Source organism: Drosophila tropicalis, unplaced genomic scaffold (assembly GCF_018151085.1).
Source record: "Drosophila tropicalis isolate 14030-0801.00 unplaced genomic scaffold, ASM1815108v1 contig_4, whole genome shotgun sequence".
NCBI lineage: Eukaryota > Metazoa > Arthropoda > Insecta > Diptera > Drosophilidae > Drosophila > Drosophila tropicalis.
This window is the reverse complement of record NW_027172862.1, coordinates 3549480-3567353: the sequence shown is the minus strand read 5'-3', so window position 1 is coordinate 3567353 and position 17874 is coordinate 3549480. Positions and strand designations below refer to the sequence as shown.

At 35.3% G+C, this 17874-nt stretch overlaps 1 protein-coding gene across 1 annotated transcript in view; it reads left to right on the top strand.

Moving 5' to 3' along the window:
• LOC137573239 (uncharacterized) overlaps positions 1-17874 on the top strand; it is a 90241-nt gene that overhangs the window by 12186 nt on the left and 60181 nt on the right. The window contains exon 2 of the mRNA XM_068285113.1: positions 15713-15811. The gene's annotated coding sequence lies outside the window, so the exon portion shown is untranslated. The remainder of the gene's footprint in view (positions 1-15712; positions 15812-17874) is intronic.

The window sequence follows — 17874 nt, the reverse complement described above, 5'->3', positions numbered from 1 at the left end:
TGGGTAAACCGTTTAGATGTATTGCCCATTAAAAGTTTTAATTTTTATTAAAATTCATTTCTGGGTTATGCCTACAAAGCTTTGAGCCTCTTGTCAACGTTTCAGTAAATTTTTCTCTCTTTGGTAGGTCCTTAGGGATGCTTTCTCAAAGAGTCCCTGATAGATACTTAACACTATGCAAATAAAGCTCATGGTAATGGCCTCTTAGGGGAGAATGAATATTATTTTGAGGGAATAGAATAATGTGTAACTGCAAATGGAGTGAAATGAACATAAACTTCTTTCACAATTATCAATATTAAGTGAGGTGTTTGGGTAGAGTAAAATTAGAGACATTTTAACTGTTAATACAAAAGCATAGGCTAGTTTGCTTGCAACTTTTAAAAAGGTTTGGTTTCCCTAAAACAAGCAAATTAAAGAAATAAAATAATTTAATTAAATTGTTTAAGTATTTTAAATTAGATTATCTATTAACAAAGATAATCATTTAACTTTATATTAGGTAGAATTGGTTAAACTTTTGTTTTATTTAAATTAAATTAATTGTTGCTTTTATAAGATTGTTTTCGTGTTCTTTTTTTTTTTTTTTTTTTGATTGATTAATTTTTCATAACTTGCAACTGAATAACAGACAGTAAGAAAAAGAGACCATGAGATATAATTTATTAATAACTCAAGTCATTGCCTCAAGTGAGAACAAATAACAGTAATTTGTTGGTACACATTTTCTTTGTGTGTTTTCTTGTTGTTTTTTTTTTTTTTGCCCCTCCGCCCATCCTTAAAATGGAAATGCAATGAAATGACAAGGAAAAGAAAGAGGGAGAGAGAGAGAGGGAGAAAAAAACAAAATGTGAAAGTGAATTTTTCGTATATGCATAATTTAATAAAGTCAATGGCCCCAAAGGCAATGGCACAGACACAGGCAAAGGCAATCTCTTTATTAACACAACACAACAACAAAAAGAAAGGAAAGAGGAAAGCGAAAGGAAAAAAAATGAAGACAAACATAATAATAGCATCAAATTTGAAGATTTGATGCGGCAAAATGCTTTTCATCCTAGACCTAGGCCTGCTTATCGATAGATAATATATTTATATTTAAATAACACTTCATCATGCCGACGCTGCGTATGCGTAATATTGTTTGCTTTCATGTTTCATGCCCTTATAAATAAACTTGATCCATTATACTCTCAAACACACACAAAGATACACAGGCACATACACACACACACACACACAAAGGGAATCGCATTCGCGAGTTTTGCCATACAATTTGTGCCTCTGTGCCTCGTCGACTGCGATAAATTTGGGCTTATGATTTTATCCCTTTTACAGACACTTCAACCTCAACAAGAAGCAAAGAGAGAGAGAGAGAGAGACAGAGAAAGATATATAGATAGCGAGAGAGAACGGCAGGAGCGTTAACAACCAAGTTGCTTCTTCAGTTTCAGTTTCATTTCCATTTTGCTTTTGGCTTTTGCCTGCCCGCTCAGGCGTGAAACAGCGCTCACAAACAGGCACACACACAAACACAAGGAGAGAGACATACAGTGGCAGTGGCAGATACTCAAAAGAATAAATAAACTACTCGTTACAATAAGCACAGACAGCAAAAAAAAAAAAAAAAAAAAAAAAAATAAAGCAAATTATTGTGGGCCAACGTCTTTGCTTTCATTTCATTTCTTTTCTACTATTCTAAGTTCCTCTTCTTTACTCGTTTGGCTTTGAGCAAACTTTTTGTGGTTTATCAATGAATTGGTTGGAAGCAACAAACGAATGCCATAAATAACAGTTAACGCAAATTCAAACGAGCGAATTACCAATTCAACTAACAATGTAGTTTCAGTCTATTCAGTATTCCAAAGATTAAGTCAAGCGGAAGAAAAAGGAATCACAAGCAACCAGACACAATTCAATTCATTCATATTCACACATAATCAGATCACTTTTGCTCAAAAACACAAAACCAAATAAATAACTACTTTGTGATGGCTTAATTTACTTACGAATCTACACCAGACAATAGACCAGAATCATACGAAATGAAAACAAAACATAATCGTCTCCCACTCAAGTAGTTAAAGTTATCGATACACTTAATAATCATTGTCAACACTTGAAATATCAGGCTAATAAAAAGATGAAATTCATTTGATAAATTCAAACGGAAATCAAGTAAATTCGAACAAGAGTTAAGTTATTGACATATATACAGACATACATTAATGTATTTCAATGTGTGTGTAAGTGTGTTTGTGTGTGGTATGAGCGCATGGGTGTAATTATGTGCTACATCTTTTCTTTATGAGGCCATGCATCTTTAGCTGTATTTTTATTGTCAGGAGTATCAAACAGAACAGGGCCAAGCCCCTAGCCACAAGTTCTTTAGCATCTTCTCATTCTTTAGCCACCATTCACGGGATATCCTTCTTGTACACCAACTATACATACATATATATAATCAGATATATATGTATATTATATATGTGTGTGTGTGTGTTTATGTATATGAACGAGTGTGTGTAAGTGAGTGTCTCTCTCGTTTGTTTGTGTTTAATCTCGTTTTAATGCCGTTGAGCATCATCATAAAAATTATTACATTAAATGTCAACGCAAAAGAGGCAACAACAAAGAAAAAGAACAAGATGAAGATGGAGAGATGCTGAAATGGTAAGAGGCCAGAAAGAAAGTGCCGAAAAAGCATCAGGAAAAATGTGAGTAAAAAACTGGTGCCAGGATGTTGAGGTAGGAGGTGGTGGTCTGTTTGGTTTAAGAGGGTCGTTATTATTAAAATTTACTCACACACACACACACACACACACATTGAGAGCTGGCAACAATAAAATGTGCGAATATATGCCCAAAAGACATGTCTGCTGTCTCGCTTTCACACGCATACCGAAATTCAATTTTTATGAGCATTACATGTTGCAATGGCAACCCTGGCATACACACCTACACACAGGCACACCTTTGCTTTTTGTCTCTGCCCTGGCACTACACAAGTATATCATGTACATATACATACATATGTATACAACATGAGTGTACAAACGATTTTCTTAGAAAATTAACCATTCTCGAAAAGGTCGCCTAGCAATCCCAAGTGCCGGAAAACTAAAATGCATATCGAAATGTGTGAAAACTGTAAGAGAAGAAAATCAAATCTCGTGATTCGTTGGCTACCAGGACAACGCGTATACATTATTTTTTTGTGTAAAATTCGTTATCCTATGTTTATTTCCTCTCATTTCTTCATCTGCTGCCACTTATCCTTGTTGAACAATTGTTTCTCGGCAATTGCTTTTTATGTATAGCGAAATAATTAAATGAACTCATGCGCGAAAAATTTGTCCTACAACATTTTCCGGACTTTTGTTTTTTATTTCGACAACTTCTTTATTTTTAGGTAAATACCACAGATGTAAATTTATATGAAGTATGTGCAAATGTTATTGGCCTTAAATTCAAATGTTGGAAATAGGATTTAAGTCTTATTCAGTTTTATGGATACATGAAATACAAATAAAGAAAGTAACCATGCCAAGTGGAGTTTCATTGAAACATTGGTAATGAAAAAGAGACTTAGTCAATTAGAGTTTTAAGATATCAAAATAAGTATTACCGAATAGATGCTTAAACAATAGCCAGCATATTTAAAAGTTTTAGGACAATATAGCCTTAGTTTGGTTTTCAAATAAATTGAATTTACTTTCAATGGTGTTATGTAGTTTCTTCTTTGGTAGCCCCCTTTTGTATGTACATACATATGTATGTGTATAAATTGCACTCACTAATTGGCTGACAACTTTGTGATAAAACTCCATTTACCATTTGCTTAAAACACTTTGCTTACTGTACTTACTTCCTGTAAGCTAGTGTGTGCAAAATGCATAGCATACTTTTTTGGGTAATAGCTAAGCATTTAGCACGTTTGCTTCATCCAGCTTATTATCATGCTACATTCTTGCCTTTTCCGCTTTTGTCATGCATCAACACACACTCACTCACATACACACACACACGCTACTATGCAGATCTACATACTTACATACATACCCTCATGCATATACATGAAATGTAACTAATGAGGCGTATAATCATTGTTATGTCAACAGTTTTGCTGCCTTTTGACAAACGACTAACCCACATATATCATACACATACACACGCACACACAGGCGTCTATATATGGTACATACATCTATGTACTTTTATATATGTATATGTAAGGTAAAGGAGGGCAGAGCAGTACTGAGCAGGGCACACTTGACTGCATATAGCAGAGTTCGTTTTCGGAACGTTAGAAATCTTCTTGCACATGTCAATATAAATAAGCGACATTGCCATCTGGCCCCTAACCGCCACCTCCCCTTTGCCAGACCCTAAATACTTACCCAGAGAGCATGTGTCGAAACTTTAGAGAGACCGAGAAAGAGAGAGAAAGAAAAAAAACTTCATTATTATTATCAACGTCGTCATCGTCGTCGTCGTTGTCGCCATCGTCTCTTATTGTAGCGCTTTACTGGCCCGTGCGTAAAGTGGCACAATGGCTCAAACCCACACACACACACACACTCACATACATACAGACACACACTTACCAGCTAACACAGAGACGTAATTGTTGGGAGCCAGCATCATGTAGGAAATAAGCAATTTGAGAGATCATTAAAAAGTTGAAGCGTTACAAAAAAAAAATAAGAGGAAAAAAAATACCCTCAGCGACCAAGCAAAGGAGGGCAAAAAAATAGAATCATTTTCACACACAAGGATAAAGAAGTAAAAGCGACATTAACGCCCAGAACAGGAGATGTCATACATATGTCATATATATAGATACCTCTGTAAGTAAAAAAAAAAAAAAAAAATAAAAGCAATCATATTTTAGTTTATTACCAATCATAATTTTAGATTCTTAAGTATAAAAGTTGTGGAAAGCTTTGTCATCAACTATTTTTATTTGAATCTCTATCAAAACTCTCAAGATTTTTCATTCCCTCTAAAACTTGAACGCCGAAAGGTATTTTTTTTTAGTTTGAGTTTTTTCTTTTTCTAAAATGAAATGACATTTAAGGAAATTGACTCAATTGCCACGTCATTTTATCGTTTTATGAATGCCAAAACAAAACAGAAACCAAAACCTAAAATGCAAAAGACAAAGCTGTAGGCAATAGAGAGAGAGAGAGTGAGAGAAAGCAAAAGAAAACCTCAAGAAGCAGCACCCACGCATCAAAAGAAACCCAAAAGAAAATTAAAAAGAAAAATACTAAGGTTAAAGAGACAAAGAATGAAAGCAAGAGAGACAGAGAAAGAGAGAGGGAGAGAGAGAAAAGTGGAACTCCTCAGGCCTCGTCGTCATGCAGTTGAATGCACGCATTTTGTGGCTCGCAGTCTTTGTGAGGAAACTTTTCGCCGTCGACTTGAACCAGCAGCAGCAGCAGCAGCAGGGAAGTGCGACTGCAGGCTAGAGAACACGGCGCGGGCATCTGATTGTGAGTTTTTGGCGAAGCCAAAAGACTTTGCGTCAACAGCAGGAGCCAGAACAGCAGCCAAAAACACTCGACAAGCGACAACCAACAACCAACAACCTAACAAGCGACAGGCGGCGACGGCAACGGCAACAGCAACAAAGCAAATTTTGTTAGTGGCTTTTGCTGCCCCAACGGCCTGGCCTCACTTTCCATCTTTCATTCTAGCTTAATGCATTGAGAGAAAAATATATAGTATAATAATATTTCCCTATGTGCTTTATGACATTTCTGATCGCAAAGAAATCTTTTTAACCCGGCACGACTCGTTTTGAAGTCTTATTTTAATCCGAAGCGGTTCTTTCATCAAATAAGATAAATCTAATCATTATCCATGTTATCATACACCAATTGAATTGTTCATTGCTTTAACGTTTGCTTAATTTATCTGTGTATCCAGTTTTCCAGTCATCTCTTAATGTATTCATTCAAATCGGTATTTCTTTAGAAATTCTGCCTTTTTTAAGCTTTTCATAGGATAAAATGTGTGTCCCTTAGTAAGTCTCACATGGAATTGTGTTTCTCCTCAGAGTAAAAGAGTCATGCACATAAAATCGCTACAAATCTATTCTGATTGTAATCATTCATAAATTTAAAATAAACTATACATTTCTAACAGTGTAGATGGACCTCCTCTGCTGCCCTCTACGGCCAGCATTGTTCAGCATTTATTCTGCTTTTGTAAATTGTATTTGCATTTCATTTCAGCATTTCTGGCCTGTCGTTTCATCTTGTGCTAGTTAGCGACTTTTCGCTGCACTTTAAATGTCATTTGTTTGGAGTTTTCGCCGACTTGTCCTCGACTCGTCCTGTGCTCCGCAGTTGCCTTTAACTAAATTAGTGCCACGTCCTGCAATGAGCGAGGGCGCAGGGCGAAGATGCTGTATACCATGGAATGCAGCCGCACGCCCAGCAATTGTGTTTATCCATGCGAATTTCTTTTTGTGTAACGACGAGACATTTCGCGGTGGCATATTTCCTCGCTCCCTCTCTTCCATCGTCTCACCCAACACACTAGACTAAAGTGCCTAGTCCTGCCATCGTGGCGTCCATCAAATTGCTCTTTGTTGTACATGGTCACAGTGGTGTAAGCTTTGGTTAGTAGTTGCACAAAAAGCTGCGATTTGGTTGCAGTTTTTCACTTTGTCTACTGGGAGGTGTTATAAAGGAAGAGGGGCGGGGTCTCGAACGGCAATAAGTAAACGGACATGATTTTCCTGTAGATTGTTTCCTGTCGTCCAATTTGATTTCTGTTTATCAAAGAACAAACAAACAAAAAAAAAAAACAGGAAATGACTTCTTTCCATTTGGCACACACACACACACGCTTAAGCACACACATGCTTTTGCCCACACACACACACACACTTATTGAGCACATTCTTCTCCCAGTACATTTTATTCTATGTTACTTAAAATATAAATCATATTAAACACATCTGCGTGCTGTGTTGTCCCTTTGGTATCATATGCATATTATAACACATAGCTAACACACACACCCAAAAAACACATATATACATAAGCAAACAAGCAGTTATTTGTATTTCTATGTGTCTTCAATACTCTGTGAGCATGACAAAAGACTATAAGCTATATTTTTCTTAACATCAACATTTATTTTATTTATCAAATGGCTTTTGCTTTCTTTTGGTGATTTCTTGGAAAGAGCTATCGGATATCACATTCTTTTCAATATAAATAACACATGATCAGACCAATATCTGATGGCAGTATATCTGATAGTCGGTGCCCAACAATACAATATATTCTAACGCCTTTTTGTGGCTTTACATTGGGTCTTTACAAAATCAAGTAAACGCCATTTTTTATCTACAATAATGCATATCAACGAAAAAAAAAAAATAAATAAATAAATAAAGTAAGTCCAACATGCCCACGCTCATGTCCCTTGGAATCCTTCACTCGACTGCCTCATCTTTATCATACTCCTTACATACACCCTTTTTTCCAGTCGACTGCTCTATTATGCTAAAAACTGTGAATCTAAAGTGTGTTATATGGCATAATCCACTAACGAAAATTGAGCACAAAGTTATTATGTGATTTTTTGCTCGCCTGCGCCTATATAATTGAGGGGTAAGGGGCTAACAACATCAAGAAACGGGAATATGAAGTAAAAGAATGAGAAGAAAAAAAATGTATAATGAATTATGCAAGACATTTAGAGCTAACACACGCATACACACACACACACACACACGCAAAACATATACACTCAAATCTGAAATACTTTCAGACATATCAATAATTCAACAGATCCAATGAAAAACCCCAAAAAAAAAGGAAATAGAAACAGAAAAGGAAAACAAGAAGCTGCCGACTTGATGAATTATAGAAGTAAATTTGAATTGAAATATAACTGAACTCACACGCACACACACAACCACATATGCATACATATATATGTATATGTATAATGCCTACATATGTGCATATCTATTGACTCTATAAATATCTAGGCATCTGTTTTAGTGATGATAGCGTGAATGTATCTAACAGGAAAAATATAAAACACCACGTACTCAATAATAGCCCCAAGATGTATGCTATGAGAAAACTATTTTATAAATCACAGTTAAAGCAACTAAAGTTTTTTTTTTTTAAGTAGTGCCAATTATCAAGAAGAGATTTTCCAGATGGATTCTCGTTTTCTATGCAATTCAATTGTAGCAGACTATTAGATTTTGATGTAAAGTAATCAGAAGATTCGTTTGCTTTGCTTTATCGTTATCATCAGCCAGGCGGCAATAGATGAGTCTTCTTAAAGGCTGTGATTGCACTTTGGTATTTATGACATTTCACGTAAACTTTTCCATGCAAGTGTATGTTTTGGGGTAAAAAATATGGAACTTATTCTGATCTTTAGGATGCAGCTTCTCCAAAGCTTCGTGATCGCCAACAAGAGTAAAATTTACAACTTCAATTTTGAATAAGCCATCGGCCTTGGACTTGATTCTGGGTGGGTTTTGGAACAATAGAAGATACGAAATAATAAATTCGGCCTGCTCAAAGGGGTACATTGTGCGTGCTTCTAGGCCTTCGATGAACATGTGTTGACTAGTTTCAAATTTATATTTCAGTCAAAGGGAGCATTCTCGCCCTCCCAGAAGGCACTATAACGCACAGATACCCAAGCCTTATTCTCACCCTTGCGTCAACGGCACTATAAAACGTTTCAGCTCCTTAAATGAATGGGTCCAGGGCGAGACGAGCTCTCTATCAAGCTTATAATCTTCGCAGCTGTCATCAATGTCCACCATGTTGAACTCATCTTTCGCAGACGACAGATCCACTTTGAACTGGTGTCCAGTGTCGATAAGTTCCCAAAATTCATCGTGTTTTTCCTTTGCCCGCTTTGAAAAATATCGAAAGTCAAACCTATTGTAAGAAATCGATGTGATTTTCTATTCAAAGCACACTAAAAACTTAAGATATGATAATTGATTAATTTACGTTTCTTTGAATCGAAGTTCAATCTAATGTTCGTTGATGTTTACCCTCACGTGACCATCTCTAATATGCCTGTATGCTTGTTGTTAGGTCTTAACTAAATTTATCACAACTTTTCGGTTATTATGGCCAAATGAAATGCTTACCATATTCGTATATAAAGTGTAATATTTCATCGCACTCAGGCCGACAGACAGACAATACTGAAGAGCTGCGTGGAGTGAAGTGGAACATTGAAAAAGATTGGAGTATAATGGGGAGTGTGTAGCAACCTGGGCTAAATAAAAGTGCTTATATAAATGAATAGATTTATTGTTTTGAGTGTAATTTATGCAATGGCAACGGATATTAAATTATTCAACTTGGCTTTATCAATAATTTCTTCATTTTTCTTTTTGCCTTTTTAAGTAACACTAATGAGAGTAGTCGGTTTAAATCTTTAAGCCTTAACCGAATAGAACTAAATAGACTTTTCTTTCACGTGTTGGCTTTGTGTCTGTGTATGTGTATGGGTGTGTGTGTGTGTGTGTGAGAAAAAGCTTAAGTAGTTGCAGGTTTTCCTTCATTCTTGAGTTGCTTTTAGCCAACAAAAAGTAACCAAGAACTGAGATCACGAACCACAGTACTCCATAAAAGTACTCGTACTTAAAGTGCATTTTCGTTACGTTTTTGTTTCTCTGAGTTTTTCTGCGTTTGAAGTAAGGCAGACAAAGAGAGAGAGGGATAGAGACATATGAAAAAAGTAAAGGGATTTTCCAAGTAGAAATGGCCAAACAAAGAACTGATGAGTGAAAAAAAATTCCCAAAGAGGTTAGAAACTTTGCCAGAGTTTTAGCTCTCTATCTAAGCGTTCTCGGCAAAGTCAGAACTAGACTAACAGTTAGACTTTAAAAAACTGTTTGTTTAGATTATATAAAAGAGCATCAGCTTTCACGCAAGACTAACAGTCCATTTATATAAGAGCATAGATCAAATGACTTGTTCTATATGGCGAAATTATTTTGTGGTCATTTCAAGCCGAAGAATTTTCATTTTTAAACCGCTTCAGGGCAGACAGAAAGTTTTGTCTTTTATCGGATTATTTTGCAGTTTTTGTGAGTTTAGCTAATTAATTGAATAGTCTTATTGAGTTTTACTCTACTTTCCTACTCGTCTACTCTATTTTTTTTTTTTTTTATATTCACGATCTACTTGGTATTAATGCTCGCCACTTTTCATCCGATTATACAAAATTTCTGTTCTACATAGTAATAATTCAATTACAAGTTTGCAAGCCATTGGCTCTTATGCCCCTGCTATTAACCCTGTTCCTTTTTTTAGCCTCACCTTGTCTGTTACTTTTGCCTTCGCATTTTGTTTGCAGCCGTGAGTTCCGAATTAAGGTACTTAAACAATAATTGACTTCAACAAACTGCATTTGTTGCGCATTTATCATGGAAGCTCGTTGCTTGAGAGCTATTTGCACTACCCGCTACCTACCCTGCCCAACGAAAAACCCCTCTCCACCACTACCACTACTACTACTATTCACATTCCCTTCTTTTTGAGACTTTCGGGTTTCGGGTGAGCTCAAGAGCCACACAAAAGATAAAAAGTAAACTTTAACAGAGGCGCAAGTCAGCTTGCTAGGTACATACTTAGTGTAACTCAAGTGCGTTGGGGTTTTTGTTTACACACCCAATGACTTACCATCGACTTTACCCGTTCTTCTCTTTTACCCACCAAGTCCCCAAGTCACTCTGTTGTTCTCTGAAAGCAGAAACTGCGGTTCCTTTCTTGCTGTATACACTGAAAACAAAAAAACGAGAGATAGATTAAGCAAAAGTTCAAAAATTTAAAATGCAATGATAAAAATATGAATGACTTGCTGTTTTTTAATGCTCTGTATTATTAATCTCTCCATTCTTGTGAATCTTTCAGGTGCTCAGAAGAACAATGTTTCTTTTTTTGTTTCGAGGTAAAGATCGGTGATGGAATAAAAATTTTCCCAAGTTACAGTTCTTTCTGCATTTTTCTCTCAATGCACAATCCGTATGCCTTGATGGTGGGTGTCTTAGTGGTAGAGCGGCTCCATCAAATTGCAATATCCGCGCGACATCGTCATCATCAAGAGCCTGCCATCGATATCCTCCATGCCATGTACTTAGTCCTTTTCTCTGTGTTTGTGTTTGAGTTTGGATGTGGGTGTAAGATTAATGCATTTTAGCCAGCCCGAAGAGTTTTACTTGGTTGGTTAGTTGATTGGTTGGCTGGTTGCCTGCCTACTTGCTTGCTTGGTTAGTGTGTGAGCATCTTAATACTTGGATTTCACTTAAAATGGGCAGCAGCCGCCGGGATCGATCGGATGGCTCATTGAAAGAAAAAAAAATGCCTTGGAGCTCCTTTTTGCATATCGATGGCACCCAAGCCGTTGACTTGTTGTGGTTGGTTACTGTTTACAAAAAAGGTGGATTTTCATCAGCCAACAGTTCACACAAAACGCCCACATAACCACGCCCTAAATGGAAAGGTTGAGGAACAGAAGGTGTGTGCACTTTGATTGATGGGTGGTTTAAATAGTTGAAAATTGTTATTTGTTGCTGTTGTTGTTGTTGTTCCTGACGTGTTTATGTATGGGGGAGGGAAGGTGTCTGTTGATTATATGCAATTTCATTATAATTGAAGCATTTGATGGGCCTCAGCGGCACACAAACTGCCTGATGGTATATTAAAAGGGAAACTTTTTCTCATCCAACTTCCTCGCACTTGAACAACAACAATTTGCTCAACAATTTTTCATAATTTTTTGTTAACTTTCGGTGAGTTGATTCGATATTCTATCTATTAACTCCCAATTGGATGCACAATTAAACCAAATTAGCCCAACAACTTTTTTCGCTTCGTATTAATATTGACAATTTGTATGTATGTATCTTTTAACTGTGCATTAACTCAACTTAATCGTAAGTACTTTCAACATTATACGGAATTTTATTTCAAGTACAGATAAGAAAAAATGCATTCAAAATATTGAACGATAACAAATATTTCTCTAAGATCTTACAAATTCAATCAATAAAATTAATACATTAATGGGCATAAAAACCTTCGAACCTAGTTGAAATCCTTAAATTTCGTTTGTTTTTTTTTTTTTTTTTTGCTGTCATTCGCATGAGTTAAAAAATTGTTCACTTAAAAGCTGTTGATATTGCATAAATTTAAAATTTTGTTAATGATAAAAAAAAAAAAAAAAACTAGACAAAACAAAAACAAGAAGCAACACAGAATGGTAATTAAATTAATATTTGCAAAATATATAAAGAAAAAATTCAAACACATATACATATGTATATGTGCATACGTATAATATATGCACAAATAACTGAATAGAAAACTCTTAGCAAATGTTACATATATAGCAAATTAAAATCCATTTAATTAATGTGACAAACAACAGAAAACTAAAATACACGCAAAAATTTTCAACCAGAACACAGTATAAAAAAAAAAAGAAACAAAAAAAAAGCGAACAGAACGGAAAATAAACTTCAACGGATTTTTAGTTGCAAAGTTTGCTCTCTACGTGTGTGTGTGTGGATTTGTGCATGCTCAGTGGCGGCATCACCTTTGGAAGAAAGTGAAGGACTTCAGCAACAAGATAAAACTGCCAGTAATCCACTATCTACAGAAATTTCCTTCATCGATTTCTTACAATTCCTTAACCATTACAGAAAATACAGATAATCGTTAGTGAAAGATTCATCGAAATCTCTTCTCGTCGGGGTCACCAAGTGTTTGTTGCCAGCATCTAAGTAATCGTTATCTTTTTTGATAGAAAGCATAAGGAAATATTGTGTATGTTTAATATATAAAATCTGATATTTTGAGCCTTAGTTTAGAAAAATTGCCTTAACTATCCAATGGATTTTACTTCGAGCCGATGAATGTCAAATATATAGATTTTAAGGCAATCAGACTAAAAAAGAAAAGCCCCTTTTTTTAGGGATAGTTCACCCAGAAACGGCACTGTATTCAATAGTAATTGTGAAAGTATCTTTATAGTCGAATGTGAATGCCTGCGTGTGTGTGTGTGTATGTGTGTGTGCATGTGCAGTTGTTTTTTAGTCCTTGACTTTTCTTACATATGATAAAACGAACAAAGCACGTGGATAATTTTAATTTTATGTACTTTTCTGTTACCGACACACGAGCCAAACTTTTCAAAATTGTTTTGCTAACGACAACAGCAAGAGCAACAATAACAACAACAACAACAGCAACGGCAGCAACAGCAACATCAGCAGGAACAGCAACAGCAGCAACAACATATTGCAGCAGTTGCAGCTATAAATCTTAGCATACCGCAGGGCGCACAGCGCCAAGCAACTTTTCCTGGTTCAATCCGTAGACCCTTGGCTCACTCTTCCTCTCCCTCTCTCTCTCTCCGTATCTTTCGTTCTCTTTCTCTTTTTACCGCTGAGCGCCACAATGTGGCTTAAGCAATTTGTGCAACGACAACGACAACAACAACAGCTACATCAACTGTAACAACAGTCCGTGCAAAAAGTCTACATACGAGGTGTGCGCAACAAGTTTATGCATTGCATTATTGACAATTGATAACCAAATAATTTAAAAAATAGACAAAATATTTAAACAAATTGATGAAATTCGTTTACGATTCTTAATTAATCTCTAAATAGAAGTTCTAACTTAAAGCAAACCTCAACTATCGCTGGAGAGTTGACTAAAATCGTATGAACCTTTATTATTATTGTCGTGCCCGAATTTTTTTACATTTTGCTTGTTGCTACTTGTATTTCAGACTTTTCTGTTTGATGATTAGTCAGTCATCTGAAGAAGTACAAACTTTTCAACGACACCTCGTATATGCATTCATATAGAGATATATATGTACATATATATAGTCAGAGCTTTCGCATTAGTTTTTAGTTTTCACATCACATGATGCTGGGGGGTGTCATATTGAAAAAAATTGCTTTCAAATTGGGCCATGCCAAAATAAAATATAAGAGAGAATAACAGAGAGAAGGAGAAAAGGAGACAGAGAGGAGAATGGTAAGGGACAAATGGGAGAAAGAAATCCAAATATAGAAAGGGAGAAAGACAAGGGAAAAGGGAAAGAAACAAATGGCCAGAAGCAGCGACAACAAAAATTTTTGTTTCGAAATTAATTGCAGTGGTTGCAAAAACACAAACGAACAGTAAAACGAAAAAAACAAAAAAGCCAACCAAAATATATGTATGTAAAAAAAAAAAAAATAGTCCTGAACAAAAAGAGATGGGTAGTTTTGCAGCAAAAGTTAAACAATTAACTAGGCAGAATCATACCACCAAAGTACAGGCATGTTGACAAGAAACTAAAAGAGGCAAAGAGGGAGGATACAGTCAGAAAAAGATGATTGACGCCACCAGGTTAATGGTGCAGCTGGGTCAGTTGAAGTAGACTGATTGTGATTTTGAATGAAAAACTAATCCAATGGCAAAGTGTAAATTGTACACAACTGATTAATAGTTTGGATTATGTGGGATATTTTTGGCATTCTCAAAATATACCATGATTCCGAATGAAATGAAAAAATAAAAACATAAAAGTTCAAATGAATATGTATGAATGATAACACTTGGAAATCAAGTAAATCTATATATATGTTTGTTATCATATGTTTGCAAAGGTCTGTCAATCATGGTAGGAAAAGTAACAGCTCAACTGGAGTCATCAATTAATATGCAATTTGTATGCAAAGCATTTTCATGAATACAGTGCATCATAACACACACATAGCCGCCATTTTGTTTGTAAAATCGGCATTTTCATATGATGGTAGCAAGTTGGCAGTCCTTTATAACTCCCCTCATCGTCGCTTCATCCATATTCACTTATAAATATATATATTTATATGTGTGTGTGTCCGTGTTCAATGTCTATATGCTGATATACATTTTGCATTCTTTAATGTTATGTTATGTTTATTGATTTCGTTCGATGTTTAATGAATTGTAAATATACATATACATATATAACCTCACTTACACACATACAACCACCCACAAACAAATGTATTCCACATTGTGTAAATATGCAATGATGTGGCCATAAAAAGAGAACCCCAAAGCCTGCCCCAAAATACAGAATGAAAATATCAAGGTGCACACACACACACACACGTCTATATGTATATGCATTGGTACATAAATATTTATCACATCGACACAATCAGAAAATGATGGCAATCGAAAAAATTTGCAAAAAAAAAAGTTTGAAAAACTTGGTTACTCTTTTGATACCCCATAACGAATTTGAAAGCTAAATGAATTTTGATAGCAAGAAAAGGATATGTATGTATGTCCCAAAGAAAGTAAATGAAATACTCACAAAATAACATTACTATTTGATCTGTCTTCAACTTAATAACTTATAATTTTACATCCAGGGTTAAATAGATGTCGATGCAGTCGTTAGAGTATAATCAGTTCCTTTTGAGCAAATCCATAATAACCAATTCAAATATGAATTTTATTAACTTTATTGCTCTTTTTGCTGAAATAAAAAGAAAGTTGTGTTTGATTATTTGATTAGCAAATTTGATGGTAACAAAATTTATTTAAAAAAATAAATAAAACACTTTTATACACAAATGAAATTTAATTGGTTCAGATTTTAATAAATAAATTAACAATATCAATATTGCTTATCATTTCAGAGTTTCAAATATGATGCAAAAATTAAAGGCCACCTTTGCCTCTGAGTTGGAAATCTAAATAAATCAAAGATTACAAAAAGACGACATTTAAATCAATAGGTATGTAGTCCAGTTCAAAAAAAGTTTGATTTCTCTCTAAATTTTAGACACAAACACACAGGTTTAATGAAAATCATTTATGGTTTGACATGTTTGGAAACTTCAAGTTAATGATTGAATGAAATTGTGAGATGATTCTTAAGAGTGTTTCAGTCAGTACCCATTTGACATGCAATCAGTTGATCATTTGTAGTGCCTTAAAGTTTATTTAACTTGTTGGCGATGACCGCACAACAACCTCAATCTGCCCCGCCCCCATTCACACTATATAAATTAATCAATTACAAAAACAGATACAGCAGGATATAGCACAGATACGGACATAAGTGTGCGAGCGCGAGGGAATGTGAGTGGCAGTGGTGGGGGGTGGGCGGCACTACGGCAATGGCAACATTTCACATGCCTCAGTTGGTTTTGTCTGGACAAACTCTCTGGCAAATTCTGGAGTGTCTGTTGTCCGCTTCAGGCGGAATGAAATGACAGAGCGTAACATATACATACACATATGTATATACATATATATATATATATGTATAGTATACACCCACATATATGTCAGGCCATAGCCATCAAATGCTGCAGCTCAGCTGTCAATTGGACTCGTCGTAACCATGACAGACGACTTCACAAACACACACACATTGAATGCTAGTGTCCGATGTACGCTGTTGGCTGTTTGTTGTGTGCTCGTCTATAAATCATGTTAATTACGTTATAGCAAATAATTTCCCACATACACGTTGAGATACACAACTCACACACACACGTATACAACAGACAGCCTCCTTTACAGGCAGCATTGCGCTTGTTCAATCAGCCCAAATCTGCCCTCATCTGACATTCGCATCACATCGTATCTCATCGCATCGCATCGATAAATGACCAGCTCAGTTTTGTGAAAAAAAAAAACTTCTTTACTTGGTTAAGCAAAATATTTGAATCCATTTCAATTATATAACAAAAAATCTTAAAAATGTTGTCCATTTTTTCAAACGACATGGTTTTTTGTTGGGAATGATATCAAGTTAAAACTAAAGCACCTATTTAATTTCCAAATTATTGTAATACAAAAGATAAATTTGAAACAAATGTCAAACCATTTGATCGGGCAGTGAATATCATAAAGTATTCGCAATTAAAGTAGATATTCATTTGTATTTTTGCGAAACGGAAATATTAATTTTGATCAAATGTGACAAAGTTGTAAAAGGAAACAATCTTCGACCACATAAGGTACATAGAATTGTGTTATGGCCACAGCCCTAAATCTAGCTCTAGCCCTAAATGTCCCTGTAGATTAAGTCTACTCGTCTACTCGTATTATCAGCTTTAATAATCGATGAAGAAAGTACACGAAACAATGAACGGATCTAAAAAATATATTCGGCTTAGAAAATTCAGTGGTTTTCGTGAAGGGCATTTTGTTATATTAGGAATTTATAAAAATGTAATGATTGAAAAAAGAGATGTCACTCCTCACGTCACAGAGTGCGGATGTGTGGAAGACGACCACCGATTAGTGCCCGAAATACATGGAAAAATAAATTAATTTTATTCACAAAAGATTTGAATTCGAGACGATAATATCATATAGATATTTCACGGGAACTGTCGGGTGAAAAAAAATTTATCCGAAATACTTTACTGTTTCAAACGGTTTTAAAGCAGGCATCCGACTTGTTAACTAAAAAGGTGTTTCTAATTTATCTATAAGTAGGGTCTAATGAGTCTATAAGTTGGGAAAGAATACATATATACATAATATTATTCGTTGTAACCGTTACTACCTAATATACAATGTTTTTATAAAATAACCTAACAACTAAAGACACTAGAAATATTCAGACACTTAGCAATGTTTTCGCTTACTCTACAAGGATATAGTTATTAGATATTAAAAGAAATTATTATTAAATAGCTCATTCGCCCTGTTGGCTATACATCGTAAAAAATAAAACTTGAAAAAAATGAAATATGTATAAGGCAAGCAACTTGATGGCGAGAAGACATGGCCTGTTCATCCTTTGTAGTCGTATAGACCAGGACAGGATGGGACAGGACGG